This window comes from Hyperoodon ampullatus (genome assembly GCF_949752795.1).
Source record: "Hyperoodon ampullatus genome assembly, chromosome: 2".
In the NCBI taxonomy this organism is placed as follows: Eukaryota; Metazoa; Chordata; class Mammalia; order Artiodactyla; family Ziphiidae; genus Hyperoodon; species Hyperoodon ampullatus.
In genome coordinates, this window is record NC_136915.1 from 25,933,884 (window position 1) to 25,961,733 (window position 27,850).

At 48.1% G+C, this 27,850-nt stretch overlaps 1 pseudogene across 1 annotated transcript in view; it reads left to right on the plus strand.

The window, feature by feature from the left end:
- Positions 1-24,962, plus strand: part of LOC307063995 (antizyme inhibitor 2-like) — a 43,092-nt pseudogene extending 18,130 nt beyond the window's left edge. Inside the window, exons 7-12 of the transcript in view lie at positions 17,790-17,984; positions 18,467-18,618; positions 19,233-19,367; positions 20,990-21,155; positions 21,657-21,804; positions 24,919-24,962. The product of the transcript in view is annotated as an antizyme inhibitor 2-like (transcript). The remainder of the gene's footprint in view (positions 1-17,789; positions 17,985-18,466; positions 18,619-19,232; positions 19,368-20,989; positions 21,156-21,656; positions 21,805-24,918) is intronic.
- The last annotated feature ends 2,888 nt before the right edge of the window (positions 24,963-27,850 follow it).

Consider the following 27,850-nt stretch of genomic DNA (forward strand, 5'->3'; position numbering starts at 1 on the left):
AAAGAACTAAGAAGGATCAAAAGATCTGCTGTATCTTTTAGCAGATTTTTATTGTTGCAGAATGCACTGAACAGAGCCGATGTGGGTTAGGCTGCCCAGCACGCAGACACTGGGACCATGTTGATTGCTCAGTGAGTGGCTCTTCTGAAACCAGGAGGAGGTTTTGTCGACTGAAAAAAACAATGCACAACCTAAAAGTTGAGGGTTAGGTTTTATTTGGTGGACATTCTGAGGACTTCATGCCCCAGACACAGCCTCTCAGATAACTCTGAGAAACTGTTCTGAAGAGGCAAGGCAGGGAGCCAGGATATATAGGAGTTTTTGCTACAAAGACCAGGTAGTTGGAACATCAAAATATTACTGTTAATAAAAGAAAACCAGACATCTCAGGTTAAGGAATTTAGAGCTTGTCTATATATGGGAATAGGCAAGAGTCTGGGCTCACTGAAGTCATTTGATATGCACCTCAGGTATCTGGGGCCAGCATCCTGTGCTTTCTCATCCCGAGTCTCCTCGGGGTGCACTGTTGGGGGTGGCTGCAGTAGTTGACTGCTAGATGGAGGGCATTCTTTGTTTCCATCCTAAGTTCCCTCGGGGCTCACCATTGAGGCAGGTGTAATGTGATGGCTGGGTGGCTGCAACATCCTTTGTTTACTGATATGGCAGACAATATTTTAGTTCACAGGCTGAAGAAAGTTGGAATGGTTGAAAGGATTTGCAAGCTTGAACTAATTTATTCCATTTTGATTTGGTTTGGGCCAGTCTGAGCTGGTTTTATCTGGTTAGACCCCATTTATTACAGGTTCATCAGGCAGAGGTGAGTCTTGGCCTGTTTGGACTAATTTTTGCCATTTGAGCCGACTTAGGCTGGTTTGATCCAGCTGCTCATCCATCACATTGGCAAAAAATGTTCAAACTAAGAACCCTTGGGGAAGGATACAATTTGGCAACATCTATTTGTCAAAGCAATTTGGTAATGGTTATTAAAATTAAAACCACAGACATTTTTTGGCCTAGCAATACCACTTCTAGAATCTGTATCACAGAAATGAGAATGCAAGCATGGAAGGGTTTATGTACAAAACATTTTTGTTGGCAGCATTGTTCATGATAACAAAACTGGAAACAAAATTCATGTTCATCTAGGGAGGAAGAGTTAATAGCTAAATAAATTGTAGTACCTCCTTACCATGGAATAGAATGTAGCCATTAAAAACAATGAGTTAGAGCTAGATCTATTGATTTGGAAGGATTTTCATGCTGTTTTGTGAGAATAGTAAGACACAGATAAATGTATATTTTTAATATTATTTTTATTAGACAAAAGGCCAAAACTGTATATATATGATTATATGAGCCTAAAAATACTGTGGAAGGATACATACCACTTTGTTAAACTAAATTACCCGGTGGGGGGTGGGAGAGGAAGGAAGGAATGAGGAGAAGAGAGAGGGAGGGGGAGGGGAACAAAAAGGCTGATTTTTAAAAGATGTTCATGATACAGAGTACACTCTGTTACTGTCCCAGCGATGGGATATTAAGTATATGGGCTTGTTAGACTCATAAACAGATGCATGTAAGGCTGGTCTGAAAACATTAACGGTTTTCATTGGGGAAATGGACTTTCAAGTGGTTTTCACTTGCTTTTCTTTAACTTTCTGTATTATTTAAGTTGATCACCGTAAGCAGGTACTATTTACATAAGCCAAAAAATAAAGAGCTATTTTTATTGTGGAAGAAAAAGGAAAAGAGATACCATAGTCTTCAAAGACTCTCTGCAAGGCTTTTTTTTTTTTTTTTTTGCAAGGCTTTTTAAATCTCTGGTCCACAGCTGGGTGAGCAAGAGTTTGGAGGTCCAAGATCACACAACTGAAAGAGGTGGGGGCACTCAAGCCCAGGGTCCAACACTGAAGTCCAGGCCACACCCACTCTCTGCCTTCTGCCTCCCAGCAATGTAAGTTCTGGAATCAGACAAACCAGTGCCATTCGCAGCTGTCACAGCAGGCCAGCCATCACTGTCTCTGAGCAAGGACCTGCCTCACATAATTTTGCCCAGTGAATTAATAGAACCACTGTGTCTCTCCATGGTCTGGATTCATGGCTGTGTCATAAAAGTGTTGCCAGCAGCCAGACTTCCTCCTTCGTGACCCTGGGCCCCGCCTGTCTGTGACCTGAGCCCTGTCGAACTAAGTGGCCCTCGTGTGGAAGGTGTCTCCACAAACTGTTTCAGCCGGTTTCAGTCCAAACTGTTTCAAGACAGAGCGGTCTGGGGCTTATATCCTGTCTCCTCTGTGCTCACAGAGCTGGTTTCATCTTGCTGTGTACAGGCAGATCATGCAGGGATCAGGCATCTGCTCTGTTCTTTCCAGAGTGTAAGCCAGGGATCCCTCCTGCTTCCTGATTTCTGAGGCAGCTCACGCTGTCTCTGAACACTCATTTCAGAGGCATCCATTGACCTTCCCAAACAGGTAATGAGTGACAGGGAGAAGGCAGCACAGCCAGGTCCTGCCGTTGGTCCTCTATGTGCATTGGCTCAAAAACCCTGAGAAGTGACATCTGTTAGTACCCACATTTGACAGAGAAGGAACAGAGGCAGAGGAAGGTCAAGTACTTACCCAGAGCAGCCCCAGAGCCATCTCAAACCTTAGGGGTCTGGCCCTAGGGTCCATGACCTTCACTACTACCACTCTCCATAGTAGCTGTGGGACCATGGACAGCTCATCTGAATTGTTGACCTTCAGTTTCCTCATCTATAAAGTAGAGATGAATACCCTGCCCTCCGCCGCCCAGTGAGTGTGTACATCCTTGACTCAGCACATAGACTTGGGTCTCCTTGACCTAGTCCTCTTCGTTCCTCTCCACCTGAACCTGCACCCCAGGGCCTGGCTCAGAGTTGGAATATCTCGTGTTTGCTGATATTGCAGTATGCAGGAACACACCCCAGAAAGGCAAGGGCACAGAGGCACTAGCATCGGGCCTGGCTCCAAATGTGCATTGTATCCACGGTGTGTCTTGAATAAGTCACTTATTCCCTTAACCTCAATTTCTTCATCTACGAAATGGGGCATTAACCTCCCCTCTGCCACATTGGCTGTATTCATGAAAGTACAGTAAGTCCCCTACATATGAACGAGTTACGTTCCGAGAGTGCATTTGTAAGTACAATTTGTTTGTAAGTCAAACAAAGTTAGTCTAACTACCCAACTAACACAATTGGCTATATAGTACTGTACTGTAATAGGTTTATAATACTTCTCACACAAATAATACATAAAAAACAAACACACAAAATAAACATTTTGGGACTTCCCTGGTGGTGCAGTGGTTAAGAATCCGCCTGTCAATGCAGGGGACACAGGTTCAATCCCTGGTCCAGGAAGATCCCACATGCTGCAGAGCAACTAAGCCCCTGCACCACAACTACTGAGCCCGTGCGCCACAACTACTGATGCCCGTGCACCTAGAACCCGTGCTCCACAACAAGAGAAGCCACCGCAATGAGAAGCCTGAACACTGCAACAAAGAGTAGCCCCTGCTCACTGCAACTAGAGAAAGCCCACGCTTAGCAATGGAGACCCAACACAGCCAAAAATAAGTAAATAAATTAATTAATTTTAAAAAATAAGCATTTTTAATCTTACAGTACAATACCTTGAAAAGTGCAGTGGTACAGTACAACAGCTGGCATACAGGGGGTGGCATTGAGTGAACAGGCAAGAAGAGTTACTGACTGGAGGAGGGAGAGGAGGTGGGAGATGGTAGAGCTGAAGGACCGTCAGCAGTAGGAGATGGAGGGCAAGCTGCAATTTCACTCACGCCTGATGTCGATGGCACAGGTTCTGGCTCCTAGCTGGATTCAATTCTATTTACCCTCTTGAAAAACAATCCAGTGATGTCTGGGCAGTAACTTTTTTTCTTGTCATAGATGACATGGTAGCACTGGATTGCATTCTGAACAGCTGCTGCAACCTTCGTGTACCATTCTACTTTCAGGTGCTGTGCCTCAAAAACTAACAGTGCCTCCTCAAATAAAGAAAATCCCCTTGCCATTTCCTGCATGGTGAAGCTCTTCGGTTCTTCAGTTACTTCTTCTTCCTCTGTTTCTCTTCATCCTTTCTCTGGGCCTCCAATTCCATCAGGTCTTCATTAGTAAGCTCCTTGAGTTGCACAGCAACAGTACTGTACAGTAAAGTACACAAAAGCACAACCACTTGTAGAGGATGCACGCACGTGACAATGTACACCAGACACATGAACTAACTTACGTGATTGGACACGTGAATGCATGTTCGAATCTTTGAAAGTTCGAAACTTGAAGGTTCGTATGCAGGAGATTTATTGTACCTATTTGCTGCTTATTGACATATGTAGGAACATGCCCCAGAAAAGCCAGATCAGAAGTCCTGCTTCAGGTGGGGCTGGGCGGGCAGTCTCTGCTCCCATGGGGCATCCTCAGGCAGGAGTCAGTGTGGGATGACTCCTCAGGGATGACTCTCCGTCCAGCCTACCTGCAGAGTCACCCGGGGAACTGAGTCATGGCACCAGGGAACTCAAGGGCCCTGCCCTGAGAGGTTCCTATTCTGCTGTCTGTCAAAGGAGCCCCAAATGTCACTCTGGACTGTGACACCTACTCTCTTTGTGACCTTGAGCAGGTTACATAACCTCCCAGGGAGGAAGGAAGAGGCCAGACCAATGGGAACTGGGGGCATTTGGCCTGGGAAAGAGCTACCTTGGGTGACATGAGCCTTGTCTGCAGATGACTGAAGGGCTGTGAGAGGGAAGGGGTTTGTGAGGAGAATGTAGCTCTTTAAGACATTTACTTTTTTTCAAAATTTTAACTTTTCAAAAATTTCAAATCTAAATGATGCCTGGCCCAAACTCCCGAGCACACCTCCCCTCTTTCTGGTTTTGCCCCCGGAGGCCATCACTTTGAACACTGTCAGGCATTTCTTCTGCTATTGACCTCAGTATTTCCAGATCACTAGCTTATGATGCTATTTCATGATTTAATGCGTTAAATATCATATACTTATTTTTCATGAGGTTCTTCTATATCTCCTCACTTCTCTTCAGTCTTCCCAATATATTTTATCACAATTTTATTTAAATCAGTTACCAACACTTACTTTAGTCTGACTATACAAAATATTGTTTATCATTTTTTTGCCTATTATTTTTTAAATTATTGGGTATACCTAGAGTTTCTTTTGGGGTTAAACAGATCAAATGGGATCTCAGTAGTCTGAACACCTACTTTTGTCCTGCAGAGCTCATGGTCAACTGACCACACCAAAGATCCCTGCAGACCTAACTATTCTGATCCCACTGGGGCCCTGCTGTCCACGATGGTAACCATGTTGCCTCTGCTGCCAAGTGCTGTTACTTGACCTGTACTATCCTCCAGGACCTCATCTCATCTTTCCCTTTGAGATAAGAAAGTCCATTTCTTTTTTTTTTTTTTTTTTTTTTTTTACAGTACGCGGGCCTCTCACTGTTGTGGCCTCTCCCGTTGCGGAGCACAGGCTCCGGACGCGCCGGCTGAGCGGCCATGGCTCACGGGCCCATCCGCTCTGCGGCATGTGGGATCTTCCCGGACCGGGGCACGAACCCGTGTCCCCTGCATCGGCAGGCGGACTCTCAACCACTGCGCCACCAGGGAAGCCCAAGAAAGTCCATTTCAATGGCAGAATTTCCATCCTTTATCTCTGGCTTAGAGAGTAATTTTCAAAGAAACTACTACTCCTTTTGCTGATGTGATTCTCAATGCTTTCTCAGTCCTTGGAGAAGCCATGTTCTCCTGAACCTCTACAGGAAACGTAGTTAAGTGGTGGATGAGCTGCTTGGATGCTCTCCTTAAATCTCTGGATTCCTTCCTCTGTATGAAACCAGGGAGTTTATGGCATTCAACCTCACTTACCGCAGGCCACCATGGAGTTCAGGTTTAGCTAATCAACCAAGCAGACCACTCCTGGAGGTCTGAGCGTGCACCTAGATGGTGACTGCAGGTAAGTGAACCATATGGATAAACTGGTCTGATCTAAAGTTATGTTCCTCCCTTCTGGGTCTAACACCCTCAGCGTCCATTCCCACACAGATTCTACAGGTTTTTGTTAATGTAAATTGATTAAACCTTTAGATTATTTTGGTATGGCAGTGCTCCCCTCTAGGGTTTGACATTACTGGGGTGCCCTTGGGGTGTGCTGCTAAAGAATTTGAAGCAATGAGGGGTGGGGGGGTGCATGAAGAGATTACTGTCACTTACAACCTTCCCGCAAGGTCATAACAGGGACCTTTAGAGAGTCAGAAACAGCCTCATCAGTGCCAGGAAAAGGGTTAACTGTGCTGACAAGGGAGGCCTGACGTATTCTGTGGGTTTGACGCACTTTGAGACATCGAAAACTCCACATACGTCTTTATTACAATTCTTAGGATGCATGTTTTCTAAGTCAATCCTTCAGCTTTCATATGTCACCAGAGGCCTGATATAGCTATGAAAATTTGAATCTTAAGTGTACAGCTCAATGAATGTATATACACAATATATACATGAATATATATGTATGTGTATATGCATATATAAAAAGGTGAATATATATGCTGATGATCCCCCGCTTGTGAGGGTTCGACTTACAATTTTTTGACTTTATGGTGGTGTGAAAGTGGTACACATTCAGTAGAAACCATATTTTGGATTTTGAATTTTGATCTTTTTCTGGACTAGCATATTTGGTTCCGTACTCTCTTGTGATGCTGAGCGTGGCAGCAACTGCAGGGACCGCAGCTCCCTCCCACGAGGTCACCAGGATAAACAGCTGATAAATTTACAACCATTCTGTACCCACACAACCATTCTGTTTTTCACTTTCAGTGCAGTTCTCAATACATTACATGAGGTATTCAACACTTTATTATAAAATAGGCTTTGTGCTAGATGATTTTGCCCAACTGTAGAATAATGTCAGTGTTCTGAGCATGTTGAAGGTAGGCTGGGCTAAGCTATGATGTTCAGTAGCTGAGTGTATTAGATGCATTTTCAACTTAAGATATTTTCAACTTGTAATGGGTTTATTGGGACATAACCCCATGGTTAGTAGGGGAGGATCTGTAAGTATATTCTGTATTACCACTGGTAGAACCAGATATAAGATATAGGACATTTCCAGGAACCCAGAAGGCTCTCTCACACTCCCTCCCTGCCAGTAGCCTCCTACCCAGAGGAAATGACTCTTCTGACTACTGTCAGAGTAGATTAATTTTACTTGTTTTTGAACTTCATATAAATAAAATCATGAAGTATATATGTATTGTTATTTTGGGTCTGTCTTTTTTTTTTCTCTACATATGTCTGTGAGATTCACTCATGGTTTTACTATTAGCATTAGTTTGTTCCTTTTCATTGCTGTGTAGTATTCCATGAGATATATATGAATTTATTTGTCAGTTCTATGATTGATTGACTTTTAGATTGTTGCCAGTTTGACGATATTATAAACTTGCTATGATTTTGTACACGTCTTTTGGTGGACATATTTCAGTGGAGTATTTCTTATTTCTTTTGAGTGTATACTCAGAAATGGAATTGCTGAGTCATAGGATGGGCGTATGTTTAACTTTAGTAGATGTGTGTGTGTGTGCGTGCGTGCGCGCATGTGAGGTAAGGCTATAAATTTAACTGATGTTGTGATATGGCAACTTGCATTCTCAAACTTTTATTTCCTTTATTGGCTCATTCATCTCTTCAGCAGCAAGAGATGAGAGATTCTTTACAGTTTAGTCATAGAAAGTTCCTGATTCTCTGGCCATGTCTTGTGCTAATAAATTATGCCTCTGAGCTTGCCATATTATTTCCCTAAATTCTCTAGGACAGGCAGAAGTTTCTCCACCCCAAATACTGGTATTCCTTCTGCCTTTTGTGCCATTTTATGGCACTAGACATTTGGTCCCTAAAGCCTTACTTTTCAACGGGAACTTCATTCCAACTGACAGCAGGCAACAATTTAATTAACCACTGCTTCACCATCACACACCATGGCAGTGGCTAGAGTCACTTTTGTAATACTAGCCAGTCCTCATTGCCTTCAGATCAACCTGATAGAGCCCAGGTCATGTTTTCACACATCCTGGCTGCAAGCGAACTTGGCAAAGTTGGTTTCTTGCTTCCACATTGGAGAGACGGGACTTCCAGGAGGGGTGTTCAGAGATGCCGGGCATCCACAAGACATGACAAATATCCCCTATAGGGTCCATATTTAATTTTTAAGACAAAAGGTTTAAGGTCTCTGGTTTAGATGATCTCTAAGGCCCTTATCTTATTATCATTATTGTTAACTACAGTTTAAGTACTTAACCAGTGTCATGAAAGCACTAAACTATGGGCTTTCCATGCATTACCTCATTTACTCTCCATGGTCCTATTAAGTAGATTTTATTATTATCCTGCCTCTCCCTGCCTTGGTTTCATCACCTTAAAATGGGGATAATAACTATAATTACATCCGTAAGATTTTGTGAGTATTGAATGAGTTGATACCGGGCAGGGTGTGTGGTAGTAAGCATTCGATAAATAATTATATTATCTTCACCTCCCCCATCATCATCATCTCCATTGGGCACATTAAATTCTATGTGTTTAATCACTGAATTATGCTGCCTTTTCATTCCCGGGAACAGAGCCTCTGAGGTCAACAGAACTGGGTTCAAATTCCTGCTCTGTCTTACCAACTGTATGACTCTGAGCAAGTCTCTTCATCTTTTAGTCTAAATACAATGGGAATACTAAGTCCTCCTCTCTGGTCTCTGGTTGTCTACATATCCATCGTTCCCACAAAACTGGGGATAACTTGCAAAAAGAGAGCCTGTTTCCCCATCTTTCTGCTCTTCCTGGGACTGGCATAATTGTTGGATGTTGGTGAGTCATTCCAGCCATGCTTCAAAGAGACTCAGGACACAAGCCCGACCAGGCAGGCTGAATGAGGTGGAGGCTCAGCTTGGAGAGGGGTCCTTGGTGCTGGGTGCTGTGTTAGTTATGATGTCTCTCTGATCAATCCTGCACTCATCCCCAAGCTAGGAGCCAACATATGGAACTTAGTCAAAGCCCCGGGGAAGACCTAGTGCTGACACATTCTGCTGTCTGTCGTAGGAGCTCTGGGTAGACGGGCTGGTCCCCCAACTCACCATGTGATCTCTCAGCCTCTGTGTTATCTGTGGTGAATCTCTCTGGAACTTTGCTTCTGCACTGGGAAAACCACAGAGTTATATTAGATGGAAATCAGAGGGAGTTTTTGACCCAGAAAAGGACAGACTCAGGGACATATTGATACAAATTTCAGGTCACTGAAGGGGTTCTGTGGGGGCCTGAAAGGGAGGAGGCAGGACCTATAAGAGTCACCCAGGGGCTTCCCTGGTGGCGCAGTGGTTAAGAATCTGCCTGCCAATGCAGGGGACACAGGTTCAAGCCCTGGTGTGGGAAGATCCCACATGCCGTGGAGCAACTAAGCCCGTGCATCACAACTACTGAGCCTGTGCTCTAGAACCTGCGAGCCACAACTACTGAGCCTGTGTGCTGCAACTACTGAAGCCCGCGTGCCTAGAGCCCGTGCTCCAAAACAAGAGAAGCCACTGCAATGAGGAGCCCGCACACCACAACGAAGAGTAGCCCCCGCTCACTGCAACTAGAGAAAGCCTGCGTGCAGCAATGAAGACCCAACACAGCCAAAAATAAAAAATAAAATAAAATAAAAAAGAGTCAACCAGGAAGAGACAGAGTTTAAAGAAAGACCTCATCATCAATCAGAGCTGTTCAAGAATAGGGCTGGCTGCCTCAGGAAGTGGGGTGAGCTCCCTGTCCCTGGGGTGTATGCAAGCAACCTAGTGGGATGATGACCTATTTAGGAAGTTGAAAAGAGGATTTATATACCGAGAGACAGGGAGGTTTGACCACATATCTTTTCAGGTCTAAGATGTTTGGTTTAGAGATTCTGACAATCTAAGAGTGTGTGCATTTAAGAATCTACCTTGTAGGTGTTTCTTATCATACCCTTTCCATGGGTGAGAATCCTGACGCTTAGAGTAGATAAATTGCTTTCTAGGTTTCTAGATTTGATTCAAACTCAGACTGGCAGGTTTGCAAGATCTATGTTCTGTCTGTTTTACTCAGGGCTGGACTGAGAGCCACTTTGTAGGTTAGTAATATTGTGGTGTCTCTTTAAGTGAATATTCTTTTTTTTTTTAATGGTGCTAATTTTTCTAACTTTTTAAAATAGATTTTTATTGGAATATAATTGCTTCACAATACTGTATTAGTTTCTGCTGTACAACAAAGTGAATCAGCCATATGCATACATATATCCCCATATCCCCTCCCTCTTGATCCTCCCTCCCATCCTCCCTATCCCACCCCTCTAGGTCATCACAAAGCTCTGAGCTGATCTCCCTGTGCTATGCTGCTGCTTCCCACTACCTAACTATTCTACATTCGGTAGTGTATATATGTCGATGTTACTCTCACTTTGCCCCAGCTTCCCCCTCCCCACCCCATGTCCTCAAGTCCATTCTCTATGTCTACGTCTTTATTCCTGCCCTGCCACTAGGTTCATCAGTACCATTTTTTTTAGATTCCATATATGTGTGTTAGCATACAGTATTTGTTTTTCTCTTTCTGACTTACTTCACTCTGCAGGACAGACTCTAGGTCCATCCACCTCATTACAAATAACTCAATTTATTTTCTTTTTATGGCTGAGTAATATTCCATTGTATATATGTGCCATATCTTCTTTATCCATTCATCTGTGATGGACATTTAGGTTGGTTCCATGTCCTGGCTATTGTAAATAGTGCTGCAATGAACATTGTGCTATATGTCTCTTTTTGAATTATGGTTTTCTCAGGGTATATGGTCAGTTAGTGGGATTGCTGGGTCTTATGGTAGTTCTATTTTTAGTTTTTTAAGGAGCCTCCATACTGTTCTCCATAGTGGTTGTATCAATTTACATTCCCACCAACAGTGCAGGAGGGTTCCTTTTTCATCACACCCTTTCCAGCATTTATTGTTTCTAGATGTTTTAATAATGGCCATTCTGACCAGTGTGAGGTGATACCTCATTGTAGTTTTGATTTGCATTTCTCTAATAATTAGTGATGTTGAGTATCTTTTCATGTGCTTCTTGGCCATCTGTATATCTTCTTTGGTGAAATGTCTATTTAGGTCTTCTGCCGATTTTTTAATTGAATTGTTTGTTTTTTTGATGTTGAGCTCCATGAGCTGTTTATATATTTTGGAGATTACTCTTTTGTCCGTTGTTTCATTTGCATATATTTTCTCCCATTCTAAGGGTTGTCTTTTCGACTTGTTTATGGTTTCCTTTGCTGTGCAAAAGCTTTGAAGTTTCATTAGGTCCCATTTGTTTATTTTTGTTTTTGTTTCCATTACTCTAGGAGGTGGGTCAAAAATGATCTTGCTGTGGTTTATGTCAAAGAGTGTTTTTCCTGTGTTTTCCTCTAAGAGTTATAGTGTCTGGTCTTACATTTATGTCTTTAATCCATTTGGAGTTTATCTTTGTGTATGGTGTTAGGGAGTGTCCTAATTTCATTCTTTTATGTGTAGCTGTCCAGTTTTCCCTCTCCCTTCAATAAGCGCCACTTATTGAAGAGGCTATCTTTTCTCCATTGTATGTTCTTGCCTCCTTTGTCAAAGATAAGGTGCATGGTTTATCTCTGGGCTTTCTATCCTGTACCATTGATCTATATTTCTGTTTTTGTGCCAGTACCATACTGTCTTGATTACTGTAGCTTTGTAGTATAGTTTGAAGTCGGGGAGCCTGATTCCTCCAGCTCCGTTTTTCTTTCTCAAGATTGCTTTGGCTATTCAGGGTCTTTTGTGTTTCCATACAAATTGTACAATATTTTGTTCTAATTCTGTGAAGGATGCCATTGGTAGTTTGATAGGGATTACATTGAATCTGTAGATTGCTTTGGGTAGTATAGTCATTTTCAAAATATTGATTCTTCCAATCCAAGAACATGGTATGAATATTCTTTTTTAAAATATATTTTGAGGGCTTCCCTGGTGGCGCAGTGGTTGAGAGTCCGCCTGCGATGCAGGGGACACGAGTTCGTGCCCCGGTCCGGGAAGATCCCACATGCCGCGGAGCGGCTGGGCCCGTGAGCCATGGCCACTGAGCCTGCGCATCCGGAGCCTGTGCTCCGCAACGGGAGAGGCCACAGCAGTGAGAGGCCCACGTACAGCAAAAAAAAAAAAAAAAAAATATATATATTTTGAGATATTCACACACCACACATTTCACCCATTTAAAGTGTACAATTCTCTGTTGTTTTTTTTTGGTATCTTCACGGTGTTGTGCAACCATTGCCACAATTTAATGTTTAAATGTTTTTGTCACCCCAGAAAGAAATCCTGTATACATTAACAGTCTCTCCCCATATCTAAGAAACCATTGCCTAATCCAAGGTCATGAATATACTCCTATCTTGTCTTCTAAGAGTTTTATAGTTTTAGCTCTTATATTTGGGTCTTTCATCCATTTTGAGTTAACATTTATGTATGGTATGAAGTAGCAGTCCAATTCATTCTTTTACATGTGGATATTCCGTAGTTCCAGCATTAAATAAATGTCCCTTAAATATCTGTTTAACATTCATTCAGAGGAAGTTGTACAGAGAGAGGGTAGAAGTATGGGCCTCCTGGTAACAGGGGCACCTGCTGGTGACCCTACCTCTCCCTTCTGTCTTAAGCAATTCAGCTCTGCCCAAACTTGCAACCTTTCTTACAAAGCAAAAGCCCTGCAGTTTACCACACCCATCCACTCCTGAAGCCAGGGTGATTATGAGAAGTGGTTACATGAGTGTCACCTCACCCCGTGTGACCTACCAAAGTTTGACTTCCAATCTCTTACTGAGTTTTGGTGACACTCAGTTTTCTTCTCTGGCTTTTCTTCTCTCCCTTCATTTCCTGGGTGTTTTGGTGCCTCAGCAACTGAGCTGACCCACTCTTGAATTTAACCCTGAACAAATGATTCCTGTAAGCAAAAGAAAGCATGATTTGAACATGTGATGGAAGAGTGTTCCCAGCAAAGGGAACACACAAGCCAAGAAAGCAAGCACTGCAGCTCTGGAGAGAGAGCGCAGACATCACCAGGGTGGCGTGTATAGCTGGCGAGGCTGGGAAATGGACAAGGAGCATCCCTCGGGGTTGTGCATTTAGGAGGAAAGGGGGAGCTGGTACAGAACTGAAAGCCTCTCCATCTGCAAGTGTCTAGCTCGCTCGAGATCAGGTCTGGATTTGAGATCATCTTATTAGAAGGGTTCTTTGTATGCTGGATGCCACATTTTGCACCTCCCCTCCCCATTTTCACATCTGTAATATCAGGCTAATACTTGACTTGTATTATACATCGACTTTGAAGCCCAGCAAATTCCCACCTCCTTTCTTCCACTGCTACATTCCTTTCTACTCCTGGGGCCCAAGCTTGTTCCCACCTCTGAGCCTTTGCACCAGCAGTTACCGACACCTGGAATGCTCTGCCCAGTATTGGCCTGGCTGGCACTTTCTCACCCTCGAGGGCTCAGGTAAATGTCTCTACCTGTAAGAAGCCACCAACCACCTGTGATCATCCTGGGTCTGCTTGCCCCCCTCCCCATCCATTCTCTGTCCCTCCCTGACTCTATCCCAACTCCCAGGGGGCTGGCTTCCGGCAGGGGTCAGCCACTGGGGGGCACTGGCATGAGTCTGGGAGGCCACAGGAGAAACCAGGCTGTGTCTCCTCCACCTCTCTGTCCCAGGTAGCTTCCTAGGCAGTGGCTGTGTCTCCGTGGTTCCAACTTCCACGAAGTGACCTCCGACTCCAGTTTGGGAAACATCAATTTTCCCTTTGCCCCTCCAGTCCAGGCATGGGAATAACTTCCTGCCAGGATCCAGGTTGCTTCACTGTTCCCTGTTTGGCCCTCAGCTGCTCCATCACCTGTGGAAACAATCCTCTGCATTAAATTGTCTCTGTAGTGAATAGCTGAAGTGGCTTTATTTTCCTGCTTAGACCCTAACTGACCTCCCTCCAAGCTAAATTGTGTCCCCAACTGTCTTCTTGAGTTCAAGGGATACAAGGCCTTCCTCCTCAAGCTGCTTTAGGGGTAGGACTGAGGGCCCAGGTTCTGTATCCCTGAGATCCTCAGTACCTCCTCCACCCAGGTCTGGGCTGAGCAGCAGTCAAGAGAGGCCCAGGGACCACACAGGTGGGCCCAGCCTGAAGGAGGAGGGGCTGCCTGGGCTGGCGGAGGCAGTTGGGAGAGACAAGCAGGTGACAGAGTGAACCCTGGCAGCCTGCATGGGAAGGTAGAGAGACAAGGAGATGAGGGGCCCAGGTGGTGGGTGGGAAGGGCGTGGGAGGAGGGGGATGTGGCCCAGCCCCATGGCCTGATGGGGTGTGACTGACTTTCCCATTTAGACAGATTTTCAAAGAAATATTTAAACCCACAGAGAAAGGCAAGAATCTGCACATAAGCAGAGGCCAATACATCCTCCAGGGCAGTGGACCCGGAACCAGAACCCACCCAGGATCTGCAGCGTGCGGAGGTGGCCTGAAGGCCAAGTCCATCACCAGCTCGCCAGGGGAGTTTTGGCCCTTTTCTCCTTCTGGCCTCTAAGCTTTCCCATGTACAGGATGGGAGAAGAGGTGGAGAAGGAGCCTATGTCCCTTCTGGTTCTGACAGGGCTCTGATGGTCACACATTAGCAGGAGTCTGAGCTTCACCCACGTACCTGTCACTGTGGGCAGAGCAGGGGTAGGAGAGTTACCATGGCTTGGGGGGGAACAGTTTCCGGTTGGGCTCCACTGCTTCCCGGAGATCTGGTCGGGGCCAGCTCTATCCATATGGATTTGCCTAGAGTCAAGAAGTCGGGGTCAGGCACATGGCCTCACAGGTCTCAGTGCAGGGCAAGGTGGCAGCTGTCCTCACCCCAGGCTGGCGACACCCCGCACGTTGTGTAGGCAACTCACCAGGAGCGTCTTGTCCACCACTAATCCAGGTACTGAGCTCGTCCTGGTGTTGAGGTTGCAACCCCATGGGGGTCACCCATCGGACACAGATTCACTTTGTCCAGGTCCCACAAATGTGTAGCTGGCTCTGGGTGGAATTTGCCTCATAAGCTGCTATGAAGACTCTATGACTGACCCACATAAAGTACTCAGCGTAATGCCTGACACTTATTTAGGGCTTAGTAATATTGGCAATTCTTGTTGCTATTATCATGGTTACTGGTATATGCTGGCACCTGGCTAAACTCTTTTCATCTCATTTAATCCTCATGACCACCTGCTGGTTTATCCCCGTCTTGAGGCCCCCAGAGGTGAGGTCATCTGCCCAAGAACTTACAGCATCTAAGAAGCAGAGCTAGAAGTCAGTTCCAGCTGAATCAGTCTGGGGTGAGAGTAGGCGGGGGTCTCTGTAAAAGCCTGGACTTTACTATCTTGTTTGGAATCACAGATGGGATTAATGAGGCTCTAGAAGTTAAGGGATTTGTCCTGGTCCTGCAGCAAGTTCCTCCCTCCAATCCAGGCTCTACCTGTTGCCCCTTCCTAGATGTTTAAGCTCCCAGAGCCTAAGGGGGATGGGAGGCAGGGGGCATTGACCCCTGGTGGGAGGGAAAAAGGTTGGAGGTTGCAAGTGAGCAGAAGGCCAGGCAGGGCTGGCAGAAAAGAAGAGTCAGGGCAGGAGCCGGCTCCTTGCTGAACTGCCTTCCTGGAATGGCAAGGAGGCTCTGGTCACAGCACAGAGGCGGGGTGTGAGCCTGCAGGAAGTGACGGCTGACATCCTAGAGGGTGGGCGGCCCCAAGGTGATGACTTCAGCCTGGGAGAGACAAGAGGTCACAGAGACCTCAGCAGCCCACATGGAGAGGGAGGGCAGGCCCAGGGAGGAGGGACGTGACTGGACACTGACTGATGCAGATAGGCTCACTTTTCTGTTTGGAAAAACTTCCAGCAAGGTATTTAAATCTGCCATGGAGGGCAGAGGCGCAGCACCAGGAGAGACCAGCTCTTGCTCTGAGGCAGTGGAACCGGCCCGTGATTAGAGTCTGAGATCCTGATTCTACCCCCCTCCAGGTTTGCTGAGTCTTCCGGAGACCTCTGGGCCCCTCAGTGTTTCCATCTGTGAAGTGGGAAGGGTGGACGCCGGTTCCCAGGGTCCCTCTACTCTGATTGTCTCTGATGTTCACTTATAATTGGAGGCTGACTTCACCTGTGATCCTGTCATGTGGGTGACAAAGGAGGGTTAGTTCTCGGGGCCTGGGAGGTCTGGGCTGAGCAGGCAGGGCTGGCCGAGGTTTGGAGGGACAGCCTGGGGTGGTATTTGCCCTGGCCCCTGAGATCTGGGCTGAGTTCTGCTCTTCCCATGGGATTTACCCGAAGCCCAGTCGCCACAGATCCTGGCCCCCTGGGTTGTGGCTGGGGAAGCAGGTCACAATAGGCACCAGGTGAGTCTGCGTGTGGCGTGGGGGGCATGGGTGCAGTCCCAGCTGAGGAAGCAGAAGGCCTCTGGCTGCAGGCCACCCTCACTTCGGTCTCAGGGAAGTGTGGCCAGCAGCAGGTCCAGTGGCTGCTCTAGGGAGCCCATGTGCCAAGCCTAGCTCTGCCACTGGCCATTTGGTGACCTCGATCAAGTCCCTTTGTCTCTCTGGGCCTCTCATCCCTGTGCGTAGAATGGGGACCTTGGACCTAGATCATCTCCTGGGCCCTGGCTCTGAGCCCTACAATCTGAAGATCCTGGATTCTGCACTTATCTTTTCTGGCCTCAGTTTTCTCATCTGTGAATGGGAACACGTGTGTGGAGGAGCCCGGAAGAGGATACCAACCCTCTATTGTGTGTGCACAGCCTGTGTATCTGGCTTGGTTCCCCACCAGGTCTCTGAAGCAGGCTGGACCGGGCCAGTGGCCCATTTTACAGATGAGAAAATTCATGAGGGCTCTGTGGAGCTCTTGTGGCTGAAGGGGAGGGCTGAGAAGTTATGGCCTAGGAACTCTGGCTCCGGGGCCCTCCGGGAGCTGGGAGGAGGGAAGAGGCCCCATCCTCAGTACAAGCCCTTTCCAGGATGTTGGAACTGCGCCTGGCTGAGGGCTTCGTTGGAGGGTTGGGGTTGAGTACCCCCGCTGGGAACCCAAAGGAGAGTGAAGAAAGCCCTGGAAGCATGTGGCCAAAGGATCTCATCAATCTGGAGGCTGGGGAAACTGCCTGGCAGGTGGTCCTGAAGAAGATCAGGGAGCTCTCTGATTTGGTAGGGAGGGAGGGGGAGGGGAGGAAAGGGAAGGGACGGGAAGGGGGTGAGTAGGGAGGGAAGAGGGTGTCTCAGTCTCTACTTAGTGGACAAGCAATAAGACTTTCTGTTTTACAGTCTTATGTCAGTCTCCTAGGTCTTATTCCAAGGCTCTGTTCTGCTGGGGGTGATGGAATATTTCTGTCCCCTTTTAGCTCCCTCCCCACCCCACCACTTGGAGTTTTACCCACTGCCAAGCTGTCTGATTGAGGGTTGGAGCTTTGATCTACAAAGACTGTTGCCCTCTTGTCCCCCTATTTTAAGAGTTAGAAGGCCTGGCATCAAATCCTATCTTTGCCATGTACTTGCCCTGTGACCTTGAGCCAGTGAATTCCTCTTTCTGAGCCTTTGTTTCCCGATCTCTGAAATGGCAACAGCAATAGTACTTACTGCATAGAGTTGTTTTGAGGATTAGATGAGATAACCCACTACCCAGCCTTCTCTTCCTCTTTCCCTGTGCTGGCAGGATCGCCAAGAACCCTTCACGGTGGTTGACCTGGGCATGCTGGCCAGCCGCCATCAGGTCTTCCGCCAGGCCCTGCCTCGGGTCTTACCCTTCTATGTGGTGAAGTGCAACAGCAGCCCCTGGGTGCTGCATGTCCTGGCCACCCTGGGCACTGGCTTCGACTGTGCCAGCCAGTTGAGCCTGGGCTCAAGGCCAGTTGTCTCATTCACAGGCCTGACACTTCCTGGGAAAAAAAGGCCACTTGCCAGGGGTCCTGGAGTGGGGACTGCAGCACCCTGAACAGGAGATGACACTCGTAGTCCTCAATTGTTTGGGAAGGAATAAATGAATGAACTATGGGTGTGGTCGACCTCCCTCTGGTCCACGTGACTAAGGCAGACAGCCTGAGCGAATGAGTGGAAGCACAGGCTTGAAGCCACAGACCCCATTCCTGTCCTGGCACAGCCATTTCACCTGAGCCGCAGTTCCTTCCTTTTGAAAATGGGGCCAACTATACTTTCCTTAGAAGAGTCTAGAAGCTTAAAGAGCACAATTTGTGCTCAACACACTGCATAGTAGGGGTTCAGTCAAGGGCAGCCCCTTTTACTTATGCCCAGGCTTCCTGTCCCCAAGCAGTAAAGGGCAGTGAGGCAGCCCCCTACTCTGGCTGTTACCCATGCCAGGTGGAGCTGGAGCAGGAGCTGGGCGTGGCCCCCTCTCGTATCATCTATGCCAACCCCTGCAAGCCTGGCTCGCACATCTAGTATGCTGCCCGTCATGGGGTTCGGTTCCTGAACTTCAACAGTGAGGGGGAGCTAATCAAGGTGGCCCAGCACCACCCCGGGGCCAGGTGAGACCAGTGGAGGAGGGGCGGTGCAAACAGGTGGAGACAGGTAGAGCAAGGGGCCTCAAGCCTGGGACCCCGGCAGACGTAGTTGGGCTGCAGGAACCAGATGAAGGTGGTCCCATATGGTGACTGGCACAGACCCAAGCAGCAAAGTACAAGAATTTGGGTCAGTGGCCCGATGCCTTCCCTGGTGCACATTGGTGCTAAACAAACGTTGCCTGTGTCTGCATAGACACTAGGCAGAGCCTAGCATTAGGCAGTCTGGCATTAGGCGACATCATGGAAAAGGCACTTGTATTGGAGTCGGGGAGACCAGGGCTCACATTTCAGTTTCATTTGTCACATGCTGTGTGATCTTGGGAAAGTTATTTAACATCTCTGATCCTGTAACGTGGAGACCTGTGGAAGGTGTATTTATAATTTTATCCTTTTCCTGCTTTTTCTTGCCTGGGAAGAAGTCTGTAAGTAGTGAGTGTGTTCACTCCTTGGGACTCCATGTTTGGACAGTCCAGAGGAACTAGGCAGGGGGTGGGTGGGAAGCTGGAGGGAGGTTGGGTCGGGGGCATTGGGGCTCATGTGCCTAAGAACCCCTGGTATCCTTTGCACCCCTCTCCCAGGCTGGTCCTCCGGCTGTGGACCCAGGACAGTGAGAGCATCTTGCCCCTGAGCGCCAAGTTTGGGGCCAGCCTGGAGGTGTGTGAACATATGCTGAAGTCAGCCAGAGACCTGGGGTTGCCGGTGGTTGGAACCAGGTGAGCGCACTGGCTTTCCCTGCCCGGGAGGCAGGAGTCCTGGTTTCCACTATCGATCTCCAGCCTTTAGCTTATTGGACACCCTCTGGTCAGCTGAGGCCCCTCTGGACCTCGTGATGCTCCATCTGTCCTCAGCGAAGAACCTGGATCTTATCTGGGATTAGGGTGGGACAAAGGAGGCACAGGCCCTGGGTGCAAAATTTAAGGGGATGTTAATGAATAAGCATTTTCAGAACTCTAATGGAAAACTGATGAATTCATAAAAGTGCTAACAAAAGATCAAGATGAAAAAAGAATTAATTACATGGGACTGAGTGAACTGATGAGGATGATTTAATTTTTGTGACTTTCTGTTTGGATAAAAAAAAAAGGGGGGGCTTCCCTAGTGGCGTAGTGGTTGAGAGTCTGCCTGCTGATGCAGGGGACGCGGGTTCGTGCCCCGGTCTGGGAAGATCCCACATGCCGCGGAGCAGCTGGGCCCGTGAGCCATGGCCGCTGAGCCTGCGCTCCGCAACAGGAGAGACCACAACAGCGAGAGGCCCGTGTACCGAAAAAAAAAAAAAATCCCACAAGGACTCAGAGGCAACAAATATACAAAGCAATTTTCACTGCAAAGTAAAGGAGCTGTTACAGTGGAGGATTACTGGACTGAACGTCAATATTATGACATAGTATGAGTGTGTTTTGTGTTTGGTAATTGCAATCATTGTTGCTTTTGTTGTGGTCAGCCATTTACAATGCTTGGTGTCAATTTATTTATCTCTTGTAAAAATAAAATACAGTGTGTATGTGTGAAAAAAAACCACTTAGTACTCTAGATAAATAACATTTTAATACAATATTTGAAAAAATAAAAAATAATGCAAAAAAAATTCATAATGAGGAAAATATCAAAATTTTAACTAAAGACAGGATTGGCATTTCTGATTTTTCCTTTTGCTTCAGGGTTCAATTACTATTATCAATCTTGTCTTTATTTACATTATTTATTTATTTAATATTTAGGTATGTACGTATGTATGTCTTTATTTTGGCTGCACCGGGTCTTTGTTGTGGCATGAAGGATCTTTGTTGCAGCACGCAGATCTTTAGCTGCAGCATGTGGGCTTCTTAGTTGCAGCATGCATGCAGGATCTAGTTCCCCGACCAGGGATCAAACCCAGGCCCCCCGCTTTGGAGGCACCGAGTCTTACCCACTGGACCACCAGGGAAGTCCCTATTTCCATTTTTAATGTTTTATTCATTAGCGATGTTTCTGAATCAATATTGCTCTTTACAACGATCGCATTTAATGTTCTTTATCTTGATTCCTTAGTGTTGTGGCACCCCCTGGACTTTTGCACCGGCCTCACCCGACCCAGCCCTGATTGGTTCCTCAGCCCACCCTGCCCTCCGGCATGGGGATTCGGGGTTCTGAGCACACTCCTTCCAAGGTGGAAGAGAAAGGGAGCCCCTGCAATGAGACACTGGGAGGGGCCTGCTAAGAGAGGTGACCACCCCCCAAACGTGAGCGCCCCAACTCAAGGATGACCGTGTGTCGGTGTTTCTGACCCTGTCTCTCTTCCTACTGACCCTTGCTTTTTCACATGTGTTTCTCTACATGTCACTCAACATGTGTTTAGCTTCCACGAGGGCTCAAGATGCCAGGCACCCCATAGCTTCACGCAGGCCATCACCAACTGCCGGCGCGTGTTTGAGATGGGCTGTGGGGTCAGGCATGACATGAGTCTCCTGGACATCGGAGGGGGCTTCCCTGGAGAGGAGGGCTCTGACTCTAAGTTTGAGGAGGTGAGAGGGGAGGATGAGAGGGAGCCAGGTGTCCCAGCCTGGGTTTAGGGGACAGAGTGTGTGTGTATGGGGAGCTCGTGGAACTGTGAGTTGTATGCGCGTATGTAGCTGGGATTTGTCTGACTATACTTACACAGCCTGTGTGCATATATTAGCACGTGCATATCTGGCTCCATGTCTTTCTTTAGACATGTTAGTTGCTATCCCCGGTTAAGCTACAGTCAGGTAGAAGTTTGCTATCCCTGAGACCCAGGGAACATTTCATCTTCACTGACTGTGTATTAATTTAAATGGTTCCAAATTCAGACATCTCAGGGTGCTATGTGCTACGTGCCCTTGGACAAGTTACTTCCCCACTCTGGGCCACAGTTTCTACCTGTTTCCTCCCTAGTAAAATGGCACACAGCTCCCACACAGCTGTCATGGGAATGAAAGGAGACGATGCAGGTAAAGCTCCCACAGAGGGACTGGCCACATTAGGCTCTGGGTCTACCCCTGCAGATGGTGGGAGTGATCAACACGGCCCTGGCCCAGGGCTTTCTCTAGGGGAGAGGCGTCGAGGTCATCGCAGAGCCCGACCGCTTCTAAGCAGCATCTGTCTGCATGATTGCTGTCAACATGATTGCCAGGAAGGCTGTGCTGGAGCCCGGTGGGTGGGCAGGGCACTATCCAGGCGTTCCCCGGCCCTCAGGGGAGAGGATGGGCAGGGAGTCTGGGCTCCAACCCTGGACGGCTAATTAGCAGGAAACAAGCTTCAAATTGGGTCTAGGGATGAACCTGTTAGTATCACTATTTTGTTGCTCTGAAATAGACTGGGAGGTGAGAACCAAGACAAGGGGTCTTCATTATTCCTAAGTAGCCAATGGATTTATATTGTGTTTATGGGGGTAAAGTTACAAAATACAGCCCATGAGGTTCACAGACACCATGGTGCTGGTGTGTACCTTAAATTCATCCAGCAGGCATTTTCTAACAGGTGCAAATTCTTATACCAAAAATATAGTGAGTAAATACAAATTCTTACAACAAATATAAGAAGGCACTATCGTTGTTGTCATGGCCTGAAGGTTAAGGGTGACATCTATAGGGTAATGGTAAACCTTTGACAATTGAGATTAACCACCACAGGAGAGTTTTTTGATTGTTATTTTTGCAGCAGGAGTGAGGTGGGTTTGCTTTTATCACAGTGAGCTAACTAGAAACTCCATTTCATGATGAGATGGAGAATAGATGTCTCCCGCTGGCTTTGCTTTTATTCTCTGTGGCTTTATGATAACTGACATGTAAATATTTATAACCTGCTTTAATCTCCTCCCTTATCCTTTTTGACAAATGATTGGCCCACAGCTTTGTAATCCCTAAGGCACTTGTGTCAGCCGATTGCCATTTCTTCACAAAATGTCTCATTAAAGATTATTGTGATAGGAAGCGTATGATTTCAAGCCATCATTTAACAAAAGTCTAAGTATTAGGAGCTTATAATTATTATTTTTAAAATTTATATCTTTATTATGGTAAGGAGTAATTTGTGTGTGTGTGTGTGTGTGTGTGTGTGTGTGTGTGTGTGTGTGTGTTTTGGCTGACCCACATGGCATGTGGGATCTTAGTTATGGGATCAGGGATTGAACCCGTGCCCCCTGCAGTGGAAGCGCTGAGTCTTAACCACTGATCCGGCAGGGAAGTCCCTAGGGGCCTGTTATTTTTATTTCCACAATAACAAGAGATGCCAATTATTAAGTATCTGTTATGTATGAAAAACATATTTTCTCTCATTTCTGCTCCACAGCCCTGTGAAATAATTTGGGGGCATTCCCATTTTACAGGTAGAGATAGTGAGGCTCAGAGAGAGGAAGTAACTTGTCTGAGGCAGCACAGCTAGCTAGTGGTGCAGCTGGACCTGGATCTGTCTGATTCAAACACTGGTGCTCTTGGATTTGTACTACATGCCAAGCAGAGTTGGGCTCTTGACCTTAGGGATGTCTTGACTACCTCTCATGACCAACTAGTTTAGGGACAACTGGGGCTGTGGCTACAGGAGATGGGATCAGTGATGGCAGCTAAGAAAGCAGGGAGGGGATGGTGGGAAGTACACCGGGGAGGGGGCAGAAAAACCAATATTCAGAAAGATCTGGGCATAAAAATGCCCAAATGTTATGAAATGCTCCAAATGTTAAAAGAAATCAGCACAAAATCCTGAGTTTAGATTCAAGAAAGCAGTGTTCTTAGAACAGATGAAGAGTGGTTGTGAAGAGACCGGCTTGTAGGTCCTGTCCAAAGGATCTGGGGGTCATAGGTGACCACCAGTGCAATGTGCATCAGGAGTATGATGGAGCTGGAGAGAAAGCTGCCACACGTTTACTTCGGTAACATCAATAGAGGCAGAATGTTTAGATGGAGGGAGGTGACAGTTATGCTGTACCCTGTGCTTGTCAGAGTTGGGCACTGTTTTTGTTCTAATCAGGTTATGTAAGACACGGAAATAACTGTCATGAAGGAGAGGTTATTACTCACAAGTCTCCTCTGGAGAAACCAGACGCGTGGCAGGCCACACAGGGCCACAAGGGGAAGGACCGGAGTGGTTCAGCAGGCAGAAGGACAAAGGGGAAAGCCAGGCCAGAGCCTCTACTGTGGTTTTCAAGGATAGGAGTGGGTGAGGCAGGGTGGGCTGGATCGGCAGGTGTGGGACTGGCTAGTTTGAGCAATTTCAGCGGGTTGTGGGGGTAAGGACTGCCCTGGGGCCACTAGCCAGAGGTAGTGCCTCAAGTTCTGGGAGCTCTGTCTAGCAGGCAGTTTGTAGTATGGATGCTGGATTGGTTGGCTTGCCCAGGAAAGGCGATCTTGTAAGGCAGTCGTTTGCTATCTCTAGGAATTAACCAGCCTGGGGAGGAGCAGTCTCTTCACGGTCAGCAAGGCCCCAGGTGCCAGAGCATCAAGAACATGTGGTTTGGGCTTCCCTGGTGGCGCAGTGGTTGAGAGTCCGCCTGCTGATGCAGGGGACACGGGTTCGTGCCCTGGTCTGGGAAGATCCCACATGCCGCGGAGCGGCTGGGCCCGTGAGCCATGGCCGCTGAGCCTGCGCATCCGGAGCCTGTGCTCCGCAACGGGAGAGGCCACAGCAGTGAGAGACCCGCGTACCGCCAAAAAAAAAAAAAAAAAAAAAAAAGAACATGTGGTTTATATGGGCACCCCCTTGAGGAAGGAAATTAACAAATTAGCACATCCCTGAGGAGCAGCCATGATGGAATTAGGTCATGAAGAGGCCGTTTGCCCCCAGTTTTGACTCATGCAGCAGGGGCTCAGGGAACCTGGTCTAAGGTGAGGGCAGAGTACCCGAGACCTGCGACCTGGGGACAAATCTCAGACCTGCCACAATCTCCTGTGTGACTTCTGACGAGACTCAGTTTTCTCAACTGTAAACCAGGGCTCATTGTACCTACTCAGAGTGTAGTTACAAGTTAAATAGCTTAGTACATGTAGAGAGCTTAGAACAATGCCTGGGCTATATCTCATGGTATGTTAGTTAGATTATTCTTATGAGGAGAGGAGGAAGGGGGGCAACACTCTGATGTGGGGAGCAGGGGGGCAGTGGGAGAGCAGAGGACAGGCCCCAACCGTGCATGGGTTCAGAGAAGACTCCTGGAGCAGGAAACAGGGGTTATCCAGCGCTGGTCAGAGGGTCAGGCCTCCCCCAAGGGTGCTGGGCTCGGGTCAGCGGTGAGACCTGGCTGAGCACAGCTCGGCCCTGCCATCTGCCTGCTCTCAGGAGGCTACTGGAAGCTGCTGTTCTATCTCAACAACGGCCACTAGGGCACATTCTGCATTTTCCCAGGGAGCCTGAACCCAGGATGCCCATTGTGGTGAAGGTAAGGAGAACTTTTTGTGGCTCTGGCACCTCCCAGACTCTGAGATCCCCTAGTCCAGCCCTCTTTCGGCAGGGCTCCCTGCTGCCAGAGGAGAGGCAAAAGATCTCAGATTATCGGTGGCTTGACAGATTGTCACACCTCGTGCATGTACCAGGATGCGTACATGTGTCTATGTGTATTGGCAGGTGCACTTCTGTGTGTGTGCATTTCTCTGTGTGGGCCTGTCGATTTACACCTGTGCAGGAAGGTGGGTGTCCAGGTCCATGGGTCTGTGAAGGGGTGTGTGTGCAGCTGTTTGGCTGTTTGTGTTTCCCTGTGCATTTCTTTGTGTCATTATGTTTGTGGTTCCAGAGTCCTTGAATCTTGGAGATGCAGGAGACTTAGGAAGTAGAGATTCTCAAACTTTGCTTCACATTAGAATCATCTGGGAAACTTTAAAACACCCCTATGCCCAGACCATGCCACAGACCATTGATATCGGAACTTCTCATGGGTTGGGACCCTGACGCGATCCTCAGGCGTTTGCAGTGCAGCCAGGTGTGAGGCCCGGTATTTTGAGTGATTATTAAATAAAATATTCCCACTTTATAAATGGAAAAACTGAGGTCCCATCTGTGTCTGCACTTGTGAATTGGCAGGGCAGGAGTATGTCTCTAGAGCATAAGCTCCATGAGGGCAGGGTCAAGAACAGTGCCTGGCACATAGGGACCACTCAGGAATTGGTCAGAGTGGGTGAATGACAGAGTCTTTGCTGGTACCTTCCCTCTGGTGCCCTGGGGGCATGTCCTGCAGGCTGGGGAGTGAAGGGGGGGTGTCTTCCTTCTCTGATCCCACCCCCCCTGCCACCATGTCCCTGCAGGACCTCTGCCCCAAGCTGCCCCTCTTCTCTAGCACCCTCTACAGCCCCACGTGCAATGCCTTTGACAAGCTTTTCTTGAAGGAGGTGCAGCTGCCCGAGCTGGACGTGGCTGGTCTTCCCCTCCATGGGCGCCTACACGTCCACCATGAGCTCCGTCTTCAGTGGCTTCCCTCTTCCCTCCCATCTGCTGTGCCACGGGACCCGAGCTCAGGTGTCTGGGGGGAGGTGGAAAGGGGCTGGGCAGTGAGGGGCTCTCACCAGGATCTGAACTTGGCAAGGGGAGCTGGTGGCTGAGCTCTGGGGTCCCAGGTCCCAGAAATACCCTACTCCCCCAACTGGCCCCAGCAAAGCCCAAGATGTCTGGTTGACCTTTGACACTGGCCTCTGCCTGTGGGGTTGCCCTGTTACAGCTTCTCCACAGGTAAGTCCAAGGTAGCCCACCTGGACAGTTCTGACAGCCCTGATGCGTACGTAGATGCCTTTGTGGGCAGAATCAGGCAGCCCTGAGTCCCCAGATGACCCTCAGCCCCTTGACTGAGGTGCCCCCACCCCGCTCGGCTCTGACCATCAGCAGCTGCCCTCCGGGTTCCCTCCTCAGGTGTCCCTTCCCCCGCAGCTCCAGGCTCCCTCACAGCCCCGCCCCAGGATCCCCTCTGGGCCCAACCTAGGGTTTGCCTCCTTAGGTAGCAGAGGGTGCCCTAGAACACCTCTTTACTGGCACATTCCTTCCACAGGAGCCTGCTGGAGACCACGCTGTAGGCTGAGACAAAGCCAGAATGGAGGGGCTTCAGACACCTCGGTGCGCCCACGTGGGGATGCTTGGGGGCAGGGATCTGGGGGGAGGAGTAGCGTGGAGGAAACAGAGGTTTGGGTGCCTCTGAAATGATGCGACAACCTAAGGTTCAAAACTGTCTTCTCCCTAAGTGGGCCTGAAGCCTAGGTTAGCTCTTCCGGGAGGCTGATCCTACCCTCCCTGCTCCTAACCCCCTAGACCCTGGGGTGGGGCAGGGAGAGGAACCTGCGCTATTACAAGAGTGCCCCCTGAAGGCCGTGCCCTGGAATGTGAGGCAACCTGCATTGACCAGCACCTTGTGACGCTTTGGTCCTTCCTTTCCTCCAGTTAGTGACCCCTGCGTTGTTCCAGAAAGGTTTACGTGAACCATAGGCACCCACCCTAGTGGAGAGAGCAGGGGCATTGGAGTCAAACAGGTCTGGAGGGAATCCAGGCTCCACCACATCCTGGCAGTGTGGTCAGAGCCTCAGTTTCCCCATCTGTGAAGTGAGGGTGAGATTAGCATTCCCCTTGTAGGGCTGTTGAGAGGATTAAGCCAGATAATGCAAATCCTCATTCAAGGTCAGTTCATGTTCACCTGCCTCTGGCTGCCCTGATCCTGGCCCTGGCCTGCTCAGAGGCCACCCCTGCCCCCACGGTCTGGCCATCCTCAGGGAGCATGCATACAGCATCTGGCCACACAGCTAATGCGCCATGTGGGTGCCTTAGACCTGACCTTGGCCTTAAGAAACGCCCAGGTTGGGAGGTTGGATGGACAAGGTGTGGATACAGCCAACTCCGAAGCAGGGCAGATGCTACTACATGTCCCCTGGACACACTAAAACTTTAAAAACAACAACATTTGGGGAGTTGTGAGCTCAAAAAGACAATGTATCCTACAGGGAAGGATGATGACAGAGGTAGGGGTCGGGACACATCGGGATGACCAGTCACCTTGCTGCAGCGAGGGAAAGGGAGAGAGGGCCCCCGAGGCCAAGTCACCCACCTCCTGTGTCCTGTGTCCTTTTTTAAGCTTCGCCTGATAAGACAAGACATTCTCTGATCTCCAGCTTCTGCAAAGGGTCCTCCCCATCCACCAGAATCAGCCTTACCAACCTTGCTGCTGCCTCCCCAGCCCAGCCAAGACCAGAGGAATCTGCCGGCATCCTTGGGCTACAGAGATTTCCCGGCCAAACATCTG